Source organism: Ovis canadensis, chromosome 1 (assembly GCF_042477335.2).
Source record: "Ovis canadensis isolate MfBH-ARS-UI-01 breed Bighorn chromosome 1, ARS-UI_OviCan_v2, whole genome shotgun sequence".
Taxonomy (NCBI): Eukaryota; Metazoa; Chordata; class Mammalia; order Artiodactyla; family Bovidae; genus Ovis; species Ovis canadensis.
Genome location: NC_091245.1, coordinates 159,274,955 through 159,299,480, shown reverse-complemented (window position 1 = coordinate 159,299,480; position 24,526 = coordinate 159,274,955). Strand labels below are relative to the sequence as shown.

At 39.3% G+C, this 24,526-nt stretch overlaps 1 protein-coding gene across 3 annotated transcripts in view; it reads right to left on the bottom strand.

Annotated features, from left to right (window-relative positions):
• The window catches only part of HTR1F (5-hydroxytryptamine receptor 1F), a 127,234-nt gene that overhangs the window by 6,970 nt on the left and 95,738 nt on the right, over positions 1-24,526 (bottom strand). Inside the window, exon 1 of one of the 3 annotated variants that reach the window (XM_069572608.1) lies at positions 3,001-3,276. The exons of 1 other annotated variant lie outside the window; for it this stretch is intronic. The gene's annotated coding sequence lies outside the window, so the exon portion shown is untranslated. Of the gene's footprint in view, positions 1-3,000; positions 3,277-24,526 lie in introns of those variants that run through there. One more of the 3 variants, XM_069572617.1, reaches the window with a different exon arrangement.

The following is a 24,526-nucleotide window of genomic DNA, read 5'->3' as shown; positions in this document are numbered from 1 at the left end:
CATTCCAGGATGTCTGGCTCTAGGTTGAGGGATCACACCATCATGGTTATCTGAGTCATGAAGATCTTTTTTGTATAGTTCCTCTGTGTATTCTTGCCACCTCTTCCTAATATCTTCTGCTTCTGTTAAGTCCATAACATGTCTGTCCTTTATTGTGCCCATCTTTGCATGAAATGCTCCCTTGCTATCTCTAATTTTCTCCCATTCTATTGCTTTCCTCTATTTCTTTGCATTGATCACTGAGGAAGGCTTTCTTATCTCTCCTTGTTATTATCTGGAACTCTGTATTTAGATGGGTATATCTTTCCTTTTCTCCCTTGCCTTTCACTTACTTCTCTTCTTTTCTCAGCTATCTGCAAGGCCTCCTCAGACAACCATTTGGCCTCTGAATTTTGTTTTCTTGGGGATGGTTTTGGTCAATGCCTCCTATACAAACAAACCTTTGTCCATAGTTCTTCAGGCCCCTTGTCTATTAGATCTAATCCCTTGAATCTATTTGTCACTTCCACTGTATAATCATAAGGGGTTTGATTTAGGTCATACCTGAATGGTCTAGTGGTTTTCCCTACTTTCTTCAATTTCAGTCTGAATTTTTTAATGAGCAGTTCATGATGTGAGCCACAGTCAGCTCCCAGTCTTGTTTTTGCTGACTGTATAGAGTTTCTCCATCTTTGGCTGCAAAGAATATAATCAATCTGATTTCAGTATTGACCATCTGGTGATGTCAATGTGTAGAGCCATTTCTTGTGTTGTTGGAAGAGGGTGCTTTCTATGACCAGTGTGTTCTCTTGGCAAAACTCTGATAGCCTTTGCCCTGCATCATTTTGTACTCCAAGGCCAAACTTGCCTGTTACTCCAGGTATCTCTTGACTTCTGACTTTTGCATTCCAATCCCCTATGATGAAAAGGACTTCTTCTTCTTCTTCTTTTTTTTTTTTTTGGTGTTAGTTCTAGAAGGTCTTGTAGGTCTTCATAGAACTCTTCAACTTCAGCTTCTTAGGCATTAGTGGTTGGGGCATAGACTTGGATTACTGTGATGAGAGCATTATAGAGATATGTATAAAGTGTCCTAAAAATACTGGTGAGGAGGAACTAGTCATACCATGGTGAAACAGTGGGAATCTCCCCAGGCTGAGGGAAAAGTATGAGCAAAATAAATGCAGGATGTATTCAGACATGTGAATTAGTTGAATGTGGGTACTGCAAGGGTATGTTAGAACCAAGGCTGGACGTTAGAGATGACAGTTAACTGAGGAAGACAATAAAAGGGCTTGCAAGATATGATAAGGACATTGGATTTTATTTTATATGCAATCAGAATATTTTAAAATGTTTAAGAAGGTAAGTGACAGGAGAAGATCTGCTTTGGCAGAGTGAGATGCACAGGTAGGGTGATAGGGCTTGATGAGAGTGGAGCACCTGCTCTAGGGAGGAGGCATAATCAAGATTACAGAGTACTCTTCTTTCTTGAGGCTTTCAATTTCTAAGTCAAAGATCTCTCAGTAAATGTCACATTCGAGTTGAAAATATGTGGGTTATCTTCAAATATCTTTTGATATTGATTTCTAACATAAATCCACAGATGTAAGAACACAGACTCTGTATGATTTCAATAACTTTAGACCATCAAATTTTTACACCCGGTCTTATGTCCTTGGATATTTTCCATTGTCTCCTAGTTTATAGTCTAATTGGTTCATAGTGCTTTTCAGGTCTACTATATACTTCTACTTCTCTGTATATTCCTTCTATTAATTTTGAGAGTTTGATATTGAAACTCCAAGTAAAAAATCTTAATTTATCTACTTAAAAAATAATGTACAGCAAAACTATATGTAAGTTTGTTCTATAATTTTCCAAGTCTCCTGTAAATGTGTCATCATATTTTCATAATTAAAAAAAAATTTAAGGCAAAAAATTAAAAAAAGAGTTGAGAGCCTAAAAAAAGATTACAGAACACTCTTAAGAATGTATGGTAGCTGAAATTAGGACCTTTATAAGGTCATTGGCATAAAATTATCCTAGGTTTGGTTATCCTCCAACAGTGCTCTGCAATGATGGATTATATATCTCAGAGAAAAAATAAATTGACTTAGCATTTGGATCAGGAATTGGGATGCAAACTCTGGTCAAAAGCCAAGGGAAGATGTTAGTGACAATGCTAGATCAATGCTAGTTTCAGAAAAGACAAGACCACAGAGGGCAGTTCTGCACAGAGACAGATCAGGGTCTTAATGAATTTAAAGAGTAGGTTTAATACAGGCTCAGGTAATGTGCAAGGATGAAAGAAAAGGAGAGATTTCAGTTACTTTCAAAGCCTGAGACTCAGTTCAGTTCAGTTCAGTTCAGTTGCTCAGTCGTGTCCGACTCTTTGTGACCCCATGAACTGCAGCACACCAGGCCTCCCTGTCCATCACCAACTCCCGGAGTTCACTCAGACTCACGTCCATCGAGTCAGTGATGCCATCCAGCCATCTCATCCTCTGTCGTCCCCTTCTCCTGCCCACAATCCCTCCCAGCATCAGAGTCTTTTCCAATGAGTCAGCTCTTCACATGAGGTGGCCAAAGTGCTGGAGTTTCAGCTTTAGCATCATTCCTTCCAAAGAAATCCCAGGGCTGATCTCCTTCAGAATGGATTGGTCCAGTTTCAAACGTAAGAAGTGATTCCAAGGCTAGGATATGGGAATAGTAAGACCTGCTCTAACTCCTTCAGGCCAGTAAAGATTTGCTTACACAGAGCCCTGTGGATCTGATTTTCACAAAAGCTTTACAGCACTTCTAAAGTCAGTGAAACATTACTCACATTTATGTGTATTTTCTGTTCTATATTTTTTTATCACTGCCTGCTGGACTTGATCTCTAAGTCTCTTGAATTTTGGCTCCTGATGTACTCTGCTCAGATTTGTCAGCTCAGCTTCCTTCTTGGCATGAATACTCACTCCTTCCCCACCACATCTTGCTTCAACTCAAATCTGCCCATATTCCACTTGGGTGATGTACCTGCAAATTTCCAGATGTCTGGCCTAGTCTGACTCTTGGTCGGTACATGACCTTTTCTTTGTTTGTCTGCTGGATCCAATTACTCCTGTTTCTCTCATATTCAAAATACATTCACCTTCTTTCCTGGTCTCCCCACACTCACAGTCATGGCACCAGTCTCACGGTGTGCATGAGGTCAAGAAGCAGATGAGGCTCCTTGAAGCCACAGTGCCTCTTGATTCAGAGACCTGTGAACTAAAAAGATGAAGTTATCTGTTCCCCAATCCCCAATATAATGGTAAGTCAGGGACAGGATGATGACAACAGACATTCGTTTTCAAAAAGATGAGGAAACTGGTGGCTCGCAGTGGCCACTGATTTGAAATTCACCTGGAGAAGTCAAAGTACTCTACACTGAGGGTTAGAAATGCACCTTCATTAGGGCCCACTTGGGCTCTCTAATTCAATTCCCTAATCCACTGTACTCTGTGGATTTTAAATCTCCTCTCTGAGCCCTTAACTCTATTCTTGGAAAAGCCCTTTCTTTTCTATGAGAAACAGGCTGGATTTACAGTTAAATAGACTTCTCAGCTTGCTTTCTGCCTGTAGAAAATCTTTTCATTTCTCTTTTCTCTTTGATCCAAGTTACTATTAAACTTCGTGTTTCCCTATGAATCTGCCCAGAAGTCACTACAAGCCCCAACATGCCACATAATAATTTTTCAAGACATTCTTCTCTGTACCTTGCACAGAGTGTGAGTGTTGTGGATGACACTTAAGATTCTTGAGGTCTTTCTGTCTAGTGCTACTATGGAAATCTCTCTTAAACCTTTCAGAGCCTTATTAAAGGACTTTATAGTCAGATTCTTGCTCTGCTTTACCCTTAGGCCATTTTTACTTTGAGAATCATTTGCTACCCAGAGATGTCAGTGATAGGAAATAGCTTTGATTTCTTATCTGCAAGCCTTGGCTCTTACATATTTCTTCTAATTTTGCTTGCAAACTTTAATTTCTCTTTATTTCTACACTATATTATACACAGATAAGAAACTGTCATTGCCACTTTAAACATTCTGCCTGGAAATCCTCTTGGGCAGATGGACAAGTTCATGAATCACATTTTATCTTTCCTGGAGACTACACATCTACAAATTGTTTTGTTTGTTGCCCTCTTTCTAGTCTCTAAAACAGTTTCATCACCTCCTTTCTAGCCTTCACTAAAAGTTTGTTTTAGCCTTCACTAAAAGTCTCCTCACCCTTTTTTCAATCTCTGCCTGTCAGCTGATCCCAAAGCCAATGTCATGTGTATCAATGCAGAGTTCATAAGAATGAAATGCCCTGGATTGTTGTCAATCTTGTATCCACTATGAGCTCCCAATCCCTGAAATGTAAAGAAATAGGGAACTACATTTCCCAGAATCCCCTTCTCTAAGGAGTCTGATTTTGGAGTTGGTAACAAGAGGAATTCCTGCAAGGTTTGGGAGGCCGAAGAAGAGGGGAGTTCATGATTCTCTGAAGGTGGCTGCATCCAGATGAATGTGCATATGCTGACAGAAGCTTCTGTGTGCTCTTGGAAATAGTCATTGGGAATTTTCTGATATTTTTGAGATCTAACAAGTTACCAATGAACACTTTTAGAACTACCTACTTTGCAGCTTTAGGCTAAGGTGCTTCATTGTCTGCTTCTTTAATTGTATTGAATTAAGATTTGACTTCCTTGACCTTTTCCCCTTAGCTTTCCCAACATTAATGTAAACCCCAATATCTTCATTAAATTCCTTTGTTTCAGGAATATTTTGAGTGACTCTATTTCCCTGATCAGTTCTAGACTGATGCAAGCAGTTATTTTGCTAAGTGGTTATTGAAAACTAATAACTAAAGCAGCTTTAACCAAATCTTTAAAAATATTAAGAATATTTTCATTAAAACCATTAATGAAAGCAAATTTAACCAAATCTTAAAAATATTTAGAAAGAAGAGAGGAATTCTAACATTAAATTAAATTTACACATTTCATGGTTAGAATGATTCAGGCTATTGTCTTTATAAGACACCTGCTTGTCAGTCTGCTACAATTAGGGAAATAGTTAAATTAAAATTCCGACAACGAAAATCCTGCAGTATATTCAATGGACACTGAAACTAGCTTAGAGGCACCTGCTGTAGACGAGGAAGCAAAGATGTGCACAAACTCAGTATGCTGTACTGCTTCCTTTGTCGCTGAAACCTAAAGAGGAAGGAAGCTGAGTATGTGTGGGAGTGAAGGGGAGGTGGGGGCATACAGGAAGATTCCGGTTGTGAAAGCAGTAAGAACTCATGTTTATTCCTGAGAATGACACTTCAGTTTATTGAAGTCGGTATTGTGACTAAATCCCACAAGTTCTAGAGTTAAACAGAATATCACTTAAAGACTGTCTTTCCTACTAATTTATTAGTGTGAGCTTAGGAGAACTGTTTCAACTTTCAGAAACTCAGTTTTAATATCTGCAAAATGAAGGAAGTGAAACCTTACAAAGTGTTTTTGAAGATTAAGTAGAAATCCTTTAAATGCCTGGCACCTAATAAACTCAGTGTTTATATTTGTCAGCTGTAGTGGGGGTCTAGAAACTTCTACATTTAGGATGATTAGAGAAATCATGAAATGATCTAACAGGGTAAAAAGTATTATTTTTATTTTTACCTCAGTCTACGTCTTATAGTGTCCAATATGAAGTTTTCTAATTTCGCTAAAGAAAGGTGGTGTGGGAAGGAAACAATGTACAATCACCATGAATGAGGAATGATGTACTTTTCAATATTTGAGTTAAAATTTAAAAAAAGAGTAACATGTTAGCAGGTTGGAGAAGAAGTTTTTGAAAGAACATGTTCACAATCTTTCTCTCCTTTGACCTAGCAGTTCCTCTCCTTGAGTACTCAGTATAAGGCGAAAAGTTCACTCTAAAGTGACAATGGATATAATAATATCTTATGTAAGTGGTTGTCACCAGGAACTAAATAAAGAATATGAAAATTCTGTACCCTTACTGGAGAGTTACTGAAAAATTGAGTTTTAGCTATAAGCTAGATGTGAAGAATGTTTTTTTAAAATTATTTCTCAAGTTAATTATGTTCAGTCAGTTCAGCTCAGTTCAGTCTCTCAGTCATGTCCGACTCTTTGCGACCCCATGAATCGCAGCACGCCAGGCCTCCCTGTCCATCACCAACTCCCGGAGTTCACTCAGACTCACGTCCATCGAATCCGTGATGCCATCCAGCCATCTCATCCTCTGTCATCCCCTTCTCCTCCTGCCCCCAATCCCTCCCAGCATCAAGGTCTTTTCCAATGAGTCAACTGTTAGTTATATTAGGTAGTTAGAATAGGACAAAGGAGTCCAGGATGGCAGTGGCTAAAAGACAAGGAAGGGAAAAGCCCGTGAAAATAGAACAAAGGAAGGTCTGAGGACCAGAGTGAGGGCCTCAGGTGGAACAAACAGCACTCCTGGCTAGCCCAGTTTACATAGGGCAGGCCCAGGGGAGGAGAAAGACATATAAAAAGAGGAGCCAAAGGTCCGGAGGTCTCTCTCTCTCTCTTCTCTTCACGTCTTTTGGGTCGGCATGCCCTCACGTGTCAAGGGTGTACTTTCTTTTATTTTCTAAATAAAACTGAGCTGTAACACACAGCTGTAACACTGGTCCATCCAAAAGCTGTGACAATGATCTGTCTGAGAGCTGCAACACTGGCCCCTCTGAGGGCTGTAATGCCGGTCCGTTGCTTCAAATTTTTGTTGTGACAAGACAGAACCAAGGAAATTACACACTCCCTGGCCAGTTAATTATTAACAACTTGGCAAATATTTTAATCTAGATTTTTAAATCTTGGTCTAGAATAAAATATTGGATTGGACAAATTCTATTTCAAAATTTGGGACAACAATATCTAAGTGTATCTAAACAAATAAAAATGTAATAATAAATTATTTGGAAACAAATCACATGCTTAGGATATGTTAAAACTCAAGGAAGCTATTATTATAAGGTTAAAAGAGATCTAATTTTAGTAATAATATTTGATTTAGCAATGTTCATTTTTATTGATGAATAATAACTAGTTGATCAAGCTAAGTTGGCAAGATTTAAGCAATTTCAAGCACAACAATCTCTTGTGTGCTTTTTTTTTTTACTTTTTGTTGTTGTCTTAACCAGCTTTTAAAAAGCATCAGACTGTTACTTATACTTTATGCAAATATAACTAATGGAACTAAAAAAATGTTTTTCACTTGATCATGATATATGAGCTTGCCATTTTATTTGCCTTTTGTAAATATGTTAACCTGGAAGTATTTATCTTCCTCTTCTTTCATCTTTAATCCATGTTTTCTCTTTGGGCTCCTTCACTTAAGGTTTATAAAGTACTTCTTTATATCTGCTAAGTTTAATAAGTACCAGCTAATTAACTGAATCTCATAAATAAAACAAATAATTATTATTGACATTTATTGGGCACCATTGGCTTGGTAGGATAGGTACATGAAGCAGAAATCTTGTAACATTGTGTGAGTGCTTAATTGCTGTCAGCTGATATTAGAAAGTTAATTTGTCATATTTAATTAGTGATATTATAGAATGTTCAGCATTGAAACACAAGGCAGATGTTATACACCCATGATCTGGAGTTCTGCTCAAAGGCAATCTGGTCTTCCAGTCTGCTGGTTAAACAAAGCTATCAATACCAATTAAAATATGGAAAAAAACCCTTAACTTTAAAATTTGGATAAGACAGGTGGTGATTAAGACATATTTAGCCTAAATATTCACTGGTTTTATTTAAATACAAAGGACAAAGTAGTCGCAGTTTTAAATAAGAAGGGTAACTTTTTGTATTTTTAAATTTAGTTGGATTTACTTAATGCTGTAGAATATAATATCTTTTTTTCCCACTCTTTTGCACAGTAAATCATCTTAGACTGCCAAGGTACAAACTGAAGCACAGTATGGTTTAGACAGTAATTCATCTCCAGGATAATTGTGGGAAATCTGTCTACATTGAATGACAAGAAAGAACTACTCATGTACTTTGGCTTAACATGTTTTTCCTTCTGAGATACTGGAAATCTACTATCAAATAACTTTTCTCTTCTTCAAGATTTAAAATAGACTTTTTTTTTTTCTGACTGTGCCTCGGGGCATTTGGAATCTCAGTGCCCTGATTAGAGATCCAACCTGCATCCCCTGTACTGGGAATCACATAGTCACTGCCAGGGAAATCCCTCTTCAAGATTTTTAAGCTAGATTTTTATAACTTAAAAAAAAGTTCTCATTCAGTAGTTTCAATTACTTCTACCCTTTTAAAATCTTAGTGACTACTGTATTAGTAGCTATTATAATCTCTAGATTTAAAATATTTTAATATATGTATCTGTTTGGAATACCAGATGACCTCACCTACCTCCTGAAAAATCTGTATGCAAGTCAAGAAGCAACAGTTAAAACTGGACATGGGACAACAGACTGGTTCCAAATCAGGAAAGGAGTACATCAAGGCTGTATATTGTCACCCTGCTTATTTGACTTATATGCAGAATACATCATGAGAAATGCTGGACTGGTGAAGCACAAGATGGAATCAAGATTGCTGGGAGAAATATCAATAAACTCTGATATGCAGATGACACCACCCTTATGGCAGAAAGTGAAGAAGAACTAAAGAGCCTCTTGATGAAAGTGAAAGAGGAGAGGGAAAAAGTTGGCTTAAAGCTCAACATTCAGAAAACGAAGATCATGGCATCTGGTCCCATCACTTCATGGCAAATAGATGGGGAAACAGTGAAAACAGTGTCAGACTTTATTTTTGGGGGCTCCAAAATCTCTGCAGGTGGTGACTGCAGCCATGAAATTAAAAGATGCTTGGTCCTTGGAAGAAAAGTTATGACCAATTAGGACAGAATATTAAAAAGCATAGACGTTACTTTGCCAACAAAGTTCCATCTAGTTAAAGCTACGGTTTTCCCAGTAGTCATGTATGGATGTGAGAGTTGGACTATAAAATAAAAGCTGATAGCCAAAGAATTGATGCTTTTGAACTGTGGTGTTGGAGAAGACTCTTGAGAGTTCATGGACTGCAAGAGGAGATTCAACCAGTCCATCCTAAAGGAAATCAGTTCTGAATATTCATTGGAAGGACTGATGCTGAAGTTGAAACTCCAGTACTTTGGCCACCTGATGCGAAGGACTGACTCATTTGAAAAGACCCTGATGCTGGGAAAGATTGAAGGTGGGAGGGAAAGGGGGCAATAGAGGATGAGATTGTTGGATGGCATCACCGATGTGATGGACATGAGTTTGAGTCAACTCTGGGAGTTGGTGATGGAGAGGGAAGCCGGGCGTGCTGCAGTTCATGGGGTCGCAAAGATTTGGACACGACTGAGCTACTGAACTAATATATGGGACTGATACTAATAAAGTCATGTTTTTTAAAGAAAACTATTAAAAAATTATAAATAATGTTTTGATATTTTTAAAATGACATGGTTAAATGATGATGATTTATGTTACCTATTGTGATTTGGGACTTCCGTATAGCTCAGATGGTAAAGAATCTGCCTGCAGTGCTGGAGACTCTGCATTGAGTTGTGGGTCCAATCCCTGGATCAGAAAGATCCCCTGGCAAAGGGCATGGCAACCCACTCCAGTAATCTTGCCTGGAGAACTCCATGGACAGAGGAGCCTGGCAGGCTACAGTCCATAGGATTGCAAAGAGCTGAACACAACTTAGGGACTAGTACCCACATTGTGAGTTAGCATAGAACAAATCTAAAGTGTCAACCAAATGGAATAACAAAATATCAGAGAACTCAATGGTTGAACTTCCTGACTTGTTTCCTAAGTTCTGAACATGAATCCATAAATATTTATCAAGCGACACAGCATGTGTTAAGTTCTAAAGGTGATACATATTCATAAAAGACGCAATTCATGCCATCGAGAAGTATATTGAGAATCACATGGACACAGGAGCCTGGTGGGTTATAGTCCATGCAGTCACAAAGAGTTGGACACGACTGAAGTGACTTAGCAAGTCCACCCAGAGAAAAGAGACATACACCTATTCAGCAAATGTTTATTTAGTTTCAGCACTATAGTTGGCACTGTAGATATAAAAATGAATATGTCATAAAACATTTTCTCAAAACGTTCACTCTCAGGTTATATGAATCAGTGTACTATGACAGTACATTACAGTAGTCACTAAAAAAAAATTTCCAAACCTTTTCTTTCTATAATAGTAAGGCTGTTAGCCATAATTATTGGCTAATATATAATAAAAATATTGAAATGTTTCTCTACCAGTCAGTAAATAAAATATTAAAACTATACTAAGCAGTAAATCGAATATACATTCTAAAATAATCTCATTGGTTCGAGTCAATCTAAGAATTTCCCATCTGTGAGAAGTAAATATGTACATCAATACAGATAAGTTATGTACATCCTTTAGTGAACACAGAAGCTCTTTATATTCTGATATGAAAAGATTTCCAAAACATATTTTAAAGTCACAAACCAGAGTGTAGAAAAGTAAGTATAGTATATTACTATTTCTGTGACATAAAGAACATTTATGAATACACTTGCTTATTTGTACATAGAATAACTCTGGAAGGATACACAAGCAACTGGTAACTGCTGTAATGAAAACAGAAGTATTTTCTCCCTTAACTATTGCTGCAGATTGAAATGGAAACTACAGTTGTTGATAGCCCCCAACAGTGGTCATCCACAAATTCCTTTGTGATCAGTGACACTCCCACAGTTTAGAAGAAAGCAAGAGAGAATTTATCCTTTAGTCTGTTACTTTGTTTGTTACCAAGTACTTGGGTATTGGCACTATGTAGAGACATCCCTCAGAACACATGTGCTATCTTTCTTATTCAAATACTTACATAATCTGTACACTATCGAAAATGTCTTTGCTCCAATATTTTTGAAGGAAATACAAAAACCGATAGTGACAACTGTGGTTGTCTTCTGGGAATACAAATGTGTGTCTAGTGAAACAGGGTTTGGAAAGAGATTCTAACATTTTTATTTATTCTTAAATATTTATTACCTGTTTTATAAAAGAATATGATTAAAAAAACTAAACAATCTAAAACTAAAAACAAATTTATTGAGCACATTAGCTTGTGTCAAACACTTTCCTAAGTACTTTGTCTGTGTGGTGCTACTTGAGACCAGGAGGAAGGCGATAAATGAAAGGGAAAGTCTGTAGCTAGTGAACATGTGAGCTTGTATGTATTGGAGGAGGGGGCGGAAATGGCAGAGACTTGGAGGTTTTCATGTGTTACAGACTCTGTTTTTTCTTTGAATAAGAGACTGTCATCTGTTGAGTGGGAGGAGGCAGGGATCATGAAGACTAAGATGAACATTTGGCATAGTAGCTATAGAGAATAGGAACGGAAGTGATCAAAGGCAGATAAAAGAATTTTGTGTATTGTTTAAAGTTGCATAGGCATCAATCTTTATTGCAGTGCTATTTTTCTTCAGAAATGCTCAGTGGCTCTGGGATAACAGTGGGAAATGAACACTGTTAAATTATATATCTTGTTGTGAGAGAATGAGAAAGTAGCAAGGGAGCAAGGAGTTGGGACTACTAGGTAGAAAAGTTCTTGTTTAGTTGCTTCAGTTGTGTCCCACTCCAAGGACTGAAGCCAGCAGGCTCCTCTGTCCATGGGATTTCCCAGGCAAGAATACTACAGTGGTTGCCATTTCCTTCCCCAGAGGATGTTCCCAAACCAGGAATCAAACCCGGGTCTTCTGCATTGCAAGTGGGTTCTTTACCGCTGAACTCCCGGGGAAGCCCTTAGGAGAAAAATAACTAAAATCAAATGCTAAATGAAGACACCAAAATGGAACTTCAATTCTCCCATAGCCTATGGCTTTTATTGCTCAGCACATAGTCCCAGAAGGTAGGCTTGCATAGTGAAATTTTTTCAGAAAGGCTCCAGCTAGCTCTGAGGGGCCCTCACCCACTTGGGGAAAAACACCCTGCACATCTCTAGCTTTTCCTCCAGCTCACGGATTCTCCAGTGCCACTCCAGTCCAGCAGCAGCAGCAGCAGCAGCTGGGAACCTTTTGAAATGCAAATTTTTGTTCCTTCCCTGACACTGAATCAGAAACTTTGTGAGTAGAGCCCAAGGATTTGTGCATTAATAAACCCTGGAGAGAATTCTGGTGATAACAAACCTCCGGAGGATGCTGGTACAGGTTCAAGTAAGCCCAGCTGCTTTAGCCTGAGACAAGCACTTGGTTAAATATAATAATTCTATCTCTTCCTTCAAGTCTGTGCAAAATTCCTACTACTCTACTTAATATTTCAACCCACTTTACCTCTCTTCCTCTTTATGGTACACCACTTCCCCCCCCCCCCCATCTTCCTAACCTGCTCTAATTTTTCTTTTGTTCCTTATCTATTATAATCTTCAATATTATATACTTGTTATGAAAGTTTTTGTCTATCTCTACCCACAAGGATGTAATTGAGTGTGGGCATCTTTGTTTTGTTCATTGATATAGTCCAAGTTCCCAGAACAAATGCCTGATGTCTAATAGCTCAGTTTAGTTCAGGCGTTCAGGCATGTCCTCATCTTTGCAACCCCAGGGCCTGCAGCATGCCAGGTTTCCCCTTCCCTGTCCATTACCAACTCCTGGACGTTGCTCAAACTCATGTCCATCAAGTTGGTGATGCCATCCAACCATCTCATCCTCTGTCATCTCCTTCCTCTCCTGCCTTCAATCTTTCCCAACATCAGGGTCTTTTTCCAATGAGTCAGCTCTTTGCATCAGGTGGCCAAAGTATTGGAGCTTCAGCTTCAGCATCAGTCCTTCCAATGAATATTCAGGACTGATTTCCTTTAGGATGGAATGGTTTGAACTCCTTGCAATCCAAGGACTCTCAAGAGTCTTCTCCAACACCACAGTTCAAAAGCATCAAATCTTAGGAACTCTACTTTCTTTATGGTCCAGCTCTCCATACATGACTACTGGAAAAACCATAGCTTTGATTAGACAGACCCTTATCAACAAACTAATATCTCTGCTTTTTAATATGCTGTCTAGGTTTGTCATAGCTTTTCTTCCAAAGAGCAAGCGTCTTTTAATTTCATGGCTGCAGTCACCATCTGCAATGATTTTGGAACCGAAAAAAATAAAGTCTGTCACTGTTTCCATTATTTCCCCATCTATCTGTCATGAAGTGATGAGACCAGATGCCATGATCTTAGCTTTCTGAATGTTGAGTATTAAGCCAACTTTTTCGCTCTCCTCTTTCACATCAAGAGGCTATTTCGTTCCTCTTTGCTTTCTACCATAAGGGTGTGGTCATCTGTATATCTGAGGTTAGTGATATTTCTCCCAGTAAACTTGATTCCAGCCTGTGCTTCATCCATCCTGGCATTTCACATGATGTAGTCCGGATATAAGTTAAATGAGCAGGGAGACAATTTACAGCTTTGATGTACTCCTTTCCCAATTTGGAACCAGTCTGCTGTTCCATGTCCAGTTCTAACTGTTGCTTCTTGACCTGCATACAGGTTTCCCAGGAGGCAAGCAAGGTGGTCTGATATTCCCATCTCTTTAAGAATGTTTTTGTGATCCACACAGTCAAAGGCTTTGGCATAGTCAATAAAACAAGAGTAGATGATTTTCTGGAATTCTCCTGCTTTTTCTATGATCCCATGGATGTTGGCAATTTGATCTCTGATTCCCTTGCCTTTTCCAAATCCAGCTGGAACATCTGGAAGTTGTTGGTGTATGTACAGCTGAAGCCTAGCTTGGAGAATTTTGAGCACTGTTTTGCTACCGTGTGAGATGAGTGCAACTGTGTGATACTTTGAACATTCTTTGGCATTGCCTTTCTTTGGGATTGGAATGAAAACTGACCTTTTCCAGTCCTGTGGCCACTGTGGAGTTTCCAAATTTGCTGGCATATTGAGTGCAACACTTTCACAGCATCATCTTTCAGGATTTGAAATAGCTCAGCTGGAATTCCATTACCTCCACTAGCTTTGTTCGTAGTGATGCTTTCTAAGGCACATTTGACTTTATATTACAGGATGTCTGGCTCCAGGTGAGTGATCACACCATCGTGGCCATCTGGGTCATGAAGATCTTTTCTGAATAGTCTTCTGTGTGTTTTTGCCACCTCTTCTTAATATCTTCTGCTTCTGTTAGGTTCATACCATTTTCGTCCTTTATTGAGCCCATCTTTGCCTGAAATGGTCCTTTGGTATCTCTAGTTTTCTTGAAGAGATCGCTAATCTTTCCTACTCTATTGTTTTCCTCTATTTCTTTGCACTGATCACTGAGGAAGGCTTTCTTATCTCTCCTTGCTAGTCTTTGGAACTCCGCATTCAGATGGATATATCTTGCCTTTTCTCCTTTGCCTTTCACTTCCTTTCTCAGCTATTGTAAAGCCCCCTCAGACAACCATTTAGGCTTTTAAAATTTCTTTTTCTTGGGATGGCTTTGATCACTGCCTTCTGTACAATGTTGTGAACCTCCGTCCATAGTTCTTCAGTTCTGTCTGTCAGATCTTATCCCTTGAATGTATTTGTCACTTCAACTGTATAATTGTAAGGGATTTGATTTAGGTCATACCTGAATGCCCTGTGGTTTTCCCTACTTTCTTCAATTTAAGTCTGAATTTTGCAGTAAGCAGTTCATGATCTGAGCCACAGTCAGCTCCCAGTCTTGTTTTTGCTGACTGTATAGAGCTTCTCTTTCTTTGGTGGCAAAGAATATAATTACTCTTATTTCAGTATTGACCATCTGGTGATGTTCATGTGTAGAGTTGTCTCTCATGTTGCTGGAAGAGGGTTGTTTGCTATGATCAGTGCATTCTATTGGCAAAACTCTGTTAGCCTGCACACCAGGCTTCCCTGTCCTTCATCATCTTCCAGAGCTTGCTCAAACTCATGTCCATTGAGTTTGTGATGCTACCCAACCATCTCATCCTCTTTTGTCCCCTTCTCCTGCCCTCAAGCTTTCCAAGCATCAGGGTCTTTTCCAGCGTGTCAGCTCTTCAAATCAGGTGGCCAAAGTATTGTAGCATGAATTTCAGCATGCATCCTTTCAATGAATATTCAGGGTTGATTTCCTTTAGGATTGACTGGTTTGATCTTCTTTCTATACAAGAGACTCTTAAGAGTTTTCTCCAGCACCACAATTTGAAAGCATCATTTCTTCAGCACCTAGTCTTCTTATGGCCCAACTCTCACATTCATACATGACTACTGGAAAAACCATAGCTTTCACTGCATGGACCTTTGTTGCCAAAGTGATGTCTCTGCTTTTTAATATACTGGCTAGATTTGTCATAGAAATCAGAATGTTTACTTTTTATTACATGTTACATGGTCTTCTTGCTTGGCTTTTACAGTTCTTTATGTTGAGACACAGTGAGCATTAAGCATGACTAGATAATTTTATTCTACTCTTCAGAATTCAATGACTTTTCATCATACTTACAATAAATTCCCGGAGAAGGCAAAGGCACCCCACTCCAGTACTCTTGCCTGGAAAATCCCATGGATGGAGGATCCTGGTGGGCTGCAGTCTATGGGGTCGCTAAGAGTCAGACACGACTGAGGGACTTCACTTTCACTTTTCACTTTCATGCATTGGAGAAGGAAATGGCAACCCACTCCAGTGTTCTTGCCTGGAGAATTCCAGGGACGGGGGAGCCTGGTGGGCTGCCGTCTATGGGGTCGCACAGAGTCAGACACAACTGAAGCGACTTAGCAACAGCAGCAGAATAAATAACCATACCCTTCAAGACCTTTCAAGAACTGGTCTTTGTCAATCTTTTCAGTCTTCTACGGCATTGCTGTCCTATACTCACTATTCTTGCAGCAACACAGGCCTTCTTAATTTTGCTACTTCTTAAATTCAAACTCCCTTCTAAATTAGGGCCTTTGCACTGGCTGATCCCTCTGCTTGGAGGATTCTCTCCTAGAGAACTTGCTCTTGTTTTCATTACAGTTTCAGACTCTATCATACTATTTTTCTTCACAGTATTTATCATTACTGGAAATTCTTATATTTCCTGCTTGTATGTGAACTGCTTCCCCCACTAGAATTTAAGGTTCCTAAAGTAAGGATCTAGACTTTTTGACTCAATGTGGTAACTTCAGCTCCAGGGACAATATCTAACATGTTAAGTTTTCAATAAATACTTTGACATTTTATTGCATGCTTCCCAGGTGCCAGGCTGTATATCAGTAGCACAATTTTAATCAAAAATTTAGTCTCTGCCCTTAAGAAACTTTTAGAGTATGAAAAACAAGAAAAAGAGCCAAATTTTCATAGCTGTAAGCATTATATAAGAGCAAAGTGTAAGAGCTTCTATGGACTATACAGTAGGTCCTTGTTTACCTATTTTTTATATAGTAGTTTGTATATATCAGTCCCAAACTTCATTACTTGTACTGTTCATAGGAGTGTTCAACATCAGTAAATTATATAGATAATTCTGAAAGCAAACTTCACAAAATAATAAAATGTATAGGAGTTATTGTATTTGAAAGATTTCCTAGGCCCTGTCAAATCAGAGTAATCATTTTATGAGTTTTAAAAAGCACGAACATAGTCTAATTAATCAATAACTATTTATTTTATTCTTAGTAACTAATGAAATTGTTTTCTGGCCATTTGGGTTGAGTCAGTTGAGTCATCAACTTAGAATTAAGGCATTCACCACTTTTTGTCAGACGTCACTTGTCGATACAATGATAAAATTACATTGCAAAAGATGTCCATGTGACAGACATTATTTTTCTATCAAAGCTTAAGTTGAACATGCAGTAGAAATCAAACACCATAGTTAGCAATCAACTTTCTCCTTTGGAAGCAAAGAACTCACAAAAGTGGAAGAAAGATTGATTTAGGAGTTAATTAGGCAACAGTTCTGATACTTATCTACTCTGTTTAGGAAACGGAAAGACATAATATGAATTCCCTTAAAGGTATTTTAGTAAAGAAGGTATAAGGTCATCTGAGATGCAGAGGAACTAACATGGCTTTAACCTGGGTAGGGAAAGACTTAAGTCATTAACCTTTTGGCACTAACTTTAATAACAACTCATGGACACATGGATATTCACAACTCATGGACACGTGGATATTCATTGCTTTGATCTCTCCTGGCTAATTTTCTATTGCACGTCATCTAAAATAAGTGTTTTGTCAGCATAGTCCTTGACATTTGTGTTAATTCTGTGCTTGTCATATCCTCAAAATGCTTACTTTTCTTATATTACTCATAGGGAATGTTGCCACTTATTCTCCTAAGGATAGCATTTTTATCTGGTATCCTTAGAATATGTCTATTGACTTTACTTTTAAGAAGGCAGCACATGATCAAAATGTGTTTTTATCTTATACAGAAGGTCCAGAATGAAATGGCAGCCTCTCCTAAGTCTTCCCTTGGTTTTATAAGATCCAGTTCAATCTCACCATCTTCACTCTCCTGTGTAATGATTTGACATTACCCCTTTGGGCTGAATTCATTATATATATATATACACATATATATATATATGTTCATATATATATGTTCATATATATGTTCATATATATGTTCATATATATATGTTCATATATATGTTCATATATATATGTTCATATATATATGTTCATATATATATGTTCATATATATATATATGAACAAATGAGTGAACATTTCCAAAAATAATAGGAAATATCTATTAAACAGCTTTTGGAACATGTTTTTAAAGATCATATAATGTAGCATATTATTTGCATAGAAACGATGCCACTAATTCAAAGAGTTCATGCAAATACATGTTAATTGGAGTAATCTCAATTTATGAAAGACATGTCCATTTATTAAAAAAAAAAAGAAAGAAATTGAAATAAGCCAGCTTAATGAAAGGGGACCATTAGTACAAGTGACTTTATACCACACGAGGGCTACTCAGGGGAATAGGGAGGGATATGGAAAGGAGATTCTCTTACGTTTTTTCCAGATTTAAACAGTCTGTCTCATCGGCATTTTTCTTTGCTCTGTCCTGTCTCTGCTTGCATGTCAACCAACATGAGATCCTGGCTAGAGTGCTGGATAACCTTTTCATTCAAGTCTTGCTTCACCCAGCAGGTGATGGACTCAGTATCTCCCTGCCCTATTGATAAATACTGAAGAGTTTGAATCAATTTCAGAGCAAGGTGTTTGGGTGACTAAATTGTCAGAACTGGCACCAGATCCTTGCTGAAAATCCACTAATCCCCACCTCTACTGAAAGTGAAAATGAATGTCACTCCGTTGTGTCTGACTCTTTGTGACTCCATGGACTATCAGTTCAGTTCCGTTCACTCGCTCAATCGTGTCCGACTCTTTGCAACCCCATAAATTGCAGCACACCAGGCCTCGTTGTCCATCACTACCTCCCAGCCTCTACTCAATCTCATCTCCATTGAGTCATTGATGCCATCTAACCATCTCATTCTCTGTCCTCCCCTTCTCCTCCCGCCTTCAATCTTTCCCAGGATCAGGGTCTTTTCAACTGAGTCAGGTCTTCCCATCAGGTGGCCAAAGTATTGGAGTTGCAGCTTCAACATCAGTCCTTCCAATGTACACTCAGGACTGATCTCCTTTAGGTCGGACTGGTTGGATCTCCTTGCAGTCCAAGGGACTCTCAAGAGTCTTCTCCAACACCACAGTTCAAAAGCATCAATTCTTTGGCGCTCAGCTTTCTTTATACTTCAACTTTATAGTCCATACATGACTACTGAAAAAACCATAGCCTTGACTAGACGGACCTTTGTTGGCAAAGTAATATCTCTGCTTTTGAATATGCTGTCTAGGTGGATCATAACTATCCTTCCAAGGAGTAAGTGTCTTTTAATTTCATGGCTGCAATCACCATCTGCAGTGATTATGGAACCCCCCAAAATAAAGTCAGCCACTGTTTTTACTGTTTCCCCATCTATTTGCCATGAAGTGATGGGACCAGATGCCATGATCTTCGTTTTCTGAATGTTGAGCTTTAAGCCAACTTTTTCACTCTCCTCTTTCACTTTCATCAAGAGGCTCTTTAGTTCTTCTTCACTTTCTGCTATAAGGGTGGTGTCATCTGCATATCTAAGTTCATTGTATTTCTCCCGGCAATCTTGATTCCAGCTTATGCTTCAGCATTTCTCATGATGTACTCTGCATTTAAGTTAAATAAACAGGGTGACAATATACAGCCTTGCTGTACTCCTTTTCCTATTTGAAACCAGTCTGTTGTTCAACGTCCAGTTGTTACTGTTGCTTCTTGATCTGCATACATTTCTCAAGAATTATGTCAGACAGTTTGGTATTCCCATCTCTTGAAGAATTTTCCACAGTTTATTGTGATCCACACAGTCAAAGGCTTTGGCATAGTCAATAAAGCAGAAATAGATGTTTTTCTGGAACGCTCTTGCTTTTTCTATGATCCAGCAGATGTTGGCAATTTGATCTCTGATTCCTCTGCCTTTTCTAAAACCAGCTTGAACATCTGGAAGTTCATGGTTCACGTATTGCTGAAGCCTGGCTTGGAGAAATTTGAGCATTACTTTACTAGCGTGTGAGGTGAGTGCAATTGTGCAGTAGTTTGAGCATTCTTTGGCATTGTCTTTCTTTGGGATTGGAATGAAAACTGACATTTTCCAGTCCTGTGGCCCCAGCTGAGTTTTCCAAATTTGCTGGCATATTGAGTGCAGCACTTTCACAGCATCATCTTTCAGGATTTGAAATAATTTAACTGGAATTCCATCACCTCCACTAGCTTTGTTTGTAGTGATGCTTCCTAAGGCCCACTTGACTTTAGAGTCCAGGATGTCTGGTTCTAGATGAATGATCACACCATCGTGGTTATCTGGGTCATGAAGATTTTTTTTGTACAGTGCTTCTGTGTATTCTTGCCACCTCTTCTCAATATCTTCTGCTTCTGTTAGGTCCAGACTATTTCGGTCCTTTATCGAGCCCATCTTCACATGAAATATTCCCTTGGTATCTCTGATTTTCTTGAAGAGATCTCTAGTCTATCCCACGCTATTGTTTTCCTCTATTTCTTTGCATTGATCACTGAGGAAAGCTTTCTTATCTCTCCTTACTATTCTTTGGAACTCTGCATTCAAATGGGTATATCTTTCCTTTTCTCCTTTGCTTTTCACTTCTCTTCTTTTCACAGCTATTTGTAAAGGCTCCTCAGACAGCCATTTTGCTTTTTTGCATTTCTTTTTCTTGGGGATGGTCTTGACCCCTGTCTCTCATACAAAGTCATGAACCTCCATCCACAGTTCACCAGGCACTCTGTCTATCAGATCTACTCCCTTAAATCTATTTCTCACTTTCACTGTATAATAGTAAGGGATTTGATTTAGGTCATACCTGAATGGTCTAGTGGTTTTCCTTCCTTTCTTCAATTTAAGTCTGAATTAGCCATGGACTACAGTGTATGGAATGCTCCTGGCCAGAATACTGGAGTGGGTAGCCATTCGCTTCTCCAGGGGATCTTCCCAACTCAGGGATTGAACCCATGTCTCCCACATTGCAGGTGGATTCTTTACCAGCTGAGCCACCAGGGAAGCTCTCTATTAGGAATTAACATAAATCTTTATCTAGTCCCAAAGTCCAGAGATAAGAAGGGAAGACAGAGAAAGAGAAAAATGAAAGCCAGAGAGAGCTAGATGGAAATAAATTGGTGAGAAATATAAGCTTACTCCTTGGAAGAAAACTTATGACCAACCTAGATAGCATATTCAAAATCAGAGACATTACTTTGCCAACAAAGGTCCATCTAGTCCAGTGCTGGGGTCCAGCCCTGGTGAATCCAGGGTAATTCAAAGCGGGGACGGCGTAGGCGAGGAAAAATTTATTTATTTATTTATTTATTTAGAAATATAAGATTAGATTAGGAAGAAATAGTGTAGTAGCAAAATTAAGTGGAGAAAAGAAGCTGAATAACTTGGTTTACGTGGCGAACTAATAAAACTTCAGGACAAGAAGTTTGCACCATCCACGTTAGGCCACTGGCATCCTCTTGAATATCGGAGGGTGCCCCACCTTGGACTCCCTCTCACGTGGAACTTAAAAACTGTGGCAAGTAAGTATACATGGCTAGCCTCCACGCCCCAGATGGGAATTCAGCCAGAAAATAGAGTAAGGAAAAGACACAGGGGAAACCAGTCCTTCCAATGACTGGCCTGGCCTCTATTGTCTAGAAAGGCCTTTTTGATTGTACATAGAGATCAATGGCTAATACAAAATTATGCAGGGTTAGCAGCCCAGACTCATTAAAACCAGGCTTCTCTCTCTGCACACCTAGTTGTATACACAAGTCTTAGGTGATTTACATCATCTTCCGGCCAAAAGGGCCAATTAACATTTTACAGCCTTTTTTATGATAAGGGTTTGTCAACCAGAAGACTTATTTCTGTTGTTCTTCTCAAAGTCTGGTGCCACTCTCAGAAAACACTAAATAAAGTTACATTCTTACATAGCAGAAATACAGCAATTTATAACAAGTAAAAGGAGTACAGTGATTTATAACAAAAGAAAAGTAATTAACTCAAAAGTCTAGTGTTGCTAACATCAAAACTACTATATACCTTTTTCCATATTCCAATTACATTGATTAATATCCTCCCAGGTGCCTAAAAGATAAAGAATATGGAGGCCTGGCAGCAATCATTGAGTCAACAGTAAAACCCGTCACCAATATGATTTTTAGCTCTTTAGAAAAGGCTCTGTATCTTTAAGATGCTTTAAGCTTTGTGCCTCTCCCGGCTGGGGGGCTGTAAGCAATTCACAAGCTGTAAAAAGTCCAGGGGAACCTGTTAGGCAAGCTAGAGAGTTATCAGAGGGGGTTTGAACTGAAACATCCCTTTCAAATGCCGAAGACTAAAGCCCTGAGTTAACTTTTTCCAGAGTGTGTCCGAAGAGTGGAAAAGCACAGTACAATAAGGCAGGCAGATTCTGGTTTTTGGGGTACATGCTCAGGAAATTCCAGGGGGAAACCCTGAGGTCTGACTCGCCTTGCCCATCAGACCTCTCCGCATGACCTTGTCATGGGTGGAATTCTTCACGCTGGCTCTTGGCAGTCAAGGCTATGGTTTTTCCAGTGGTCATGTATGGAAGCGTTGGACTGTGAAGAAAGCTGAGCGCCGAAGAATTGATGCTTTTGAACTGTGGTGTTGGAGAAGATTCTTGAGAGTCCCTTGGACTGCAAGGAGATCCAAGCAGTCCATTCTGAAGGAGATCAGCCCTGGGATTTCTTTGAAAGGAATGATGCTAAAGCTGAAACTCCAGTACTTTGGCCACCTCATGCGAAGAGTCGACTCATTGGAAAAGACTCTGATGCTGGGAGGGATTGGGGGCAGGAGGAGAAGGGGACGACAGAGGATGAGATGGCTGGATGGCATCACTGACTCAATGGCCGTGAGTCTGAGTGAACTCCTGGAGTTGGTGATGGACAGGGAGGCCTGGAGTGCTGCGATTCATGGGGTCGCAGAGTCGGACATGACTGAGCGACTGAACTGAACTGAACTGATAAGCTCCAAGAGACACTGGGTCTCATTATGCACTGATTTTATCACATTAGTGCTTTAATGACACACCCACAGAAGTTATGACTGGAAGTCAAGGACCAAAAACGGGTAACAAGAGAGTGCCACCCCACTCCCTTGGAAAGCCTTGGCCCTTCCCCAGTAGACTAAAGCCTATGTCTCCTATCTCCCCTTTATTAGCCCTATTCCTCCTCCCTTTGTCTTCACTCTTTAAAATCAAATTCCTCTTGCTATATGGGTCAGAAGTTGATGTGTGAACTAAGCTACGGCTTCAACACTCTTTGGCCTTTAAGTAAAGCTTGTGCTGCACTGATCTCAGCTTTGATTTTGTTATTTGGCTACAGAAACCCTAAAGTAAAAACGTCGTTTTCTTCTGAGGTGGCGGACCTTGGCTAAGGCTAGGGGCTGAGCCGAGTTCAATATAACATAGTCAATAATCCTGAAGAATTATATATTACTCCATGTTAATGACATTTGCTGATATGTTTATGTCAAGATAAAGAAATGACATCAGAACTTTAGTAGTGACTTACTTTGATCTGAGGTATACTCAGTTGAAGATGAGTGAATTGTGTATGGGTAAGAGGTATCAATATACTGCATTTTTATACTCTCATGAAAGTGAAAATTGTTAGTCACGCAGTCGTGTCCAACTCTTTGTGACCCCATGAACTGTAGCCCCTCAGGCTCCTCTCTCCATGGAATTTTCCAGGCAAGATACTGGAGTGGGTTGCCATTTGCTTCTCCAGGGGTCTTCCTGACCCAGGGATCCAACCCGGTTCTCCCACATTGCAGGCAGATTCTTTACCATCTGAGCTATCAGGGAAGCCCTTTATACTCTAATAGTTGAGGACAATTTTATGGCATATTAATTCCTACTTGTTATTAGAAGACCCTTGAAAGAGACTGAATACCTGGGCATTCTTCTTAGGCAGGGTGAAAACTAGATTAGATGAGTGTACCTGATGGCTGCATTTTGGCAAGTGGTACAGATGCTGCTCCAATCTTTTTGAAATGTAGCTAATTCTTCCTTTCTAGGTCACCTTGTATTTGTAGGACTGTATCAAGGCAGTTCCAGAGGAAATAACTTTAATTAAATGGCTTTTTTATAGTGCCTGGCTTTTTGCCTGCCCTTCCTCTTGCTTCTTTCAAAAAAATTAGTCTACTGATAAATCTTCAAGTAGAAGTGGGTAAGTTAGTAGAGGTTCTACTGTACAGTCTGTTTTAGGGGAAAAGAACCTCAAAGGGCTTGTGTGGGTTTTGGGGGGAAAGAAATTGGTTTGAGTTTTGGATCCTGCTGCAAAGAGGAAAAGGAAGGCCCAGAAACTGGCCTGGACTGGAGAAAGGTCATGTCATTAAACAGAAGAAAAATGCATTTAATTCCTTAGTATTAATCTCTGGATGTTTAAGGAGCTCCAGAAAGTGAAAGTGTTAGTCGGTCAGTCGTGTTCCTATCTTTGGGACCCCATGGACTGTAGCCCGCCAGGCTCCTCTGTCCATGGAATTCTCCAGGCAAGAATACTGCAGTAGGTTGTCATTCCATTCTGCAGGGGATCTTCCCAATCCAGGGACTGAACACAGGTCTCTTGCATTGCAGGCAGATTCTTTACCATCTGAGCCACTAAGGAAGTCCATATCAAGCCCATACATGAGCTCCTATCAAGTATGAAGTCCAGTGCTCTGGTCTATGAAAAAGAACTAACTGCTTTCAAAGAGTTTACAACTCAGCTGGAATAAAACAGCACACATATTGCTAGATAGGTTTGGATAAGATAGACCATGAGTTTATATGGAGCTAAGATCACAACAAATTGTGGAAAGTGCTTAAAGAGATGGGAATACCACATTACCTTACCTGCCTCCTGAGGAATCTATATGCACATCAAGAAGCAAACAGGCATGGAAAAATGGATTGGTTCCAAATTGGGAAAGGAGTATGACAAGACCGTATATTGTCAC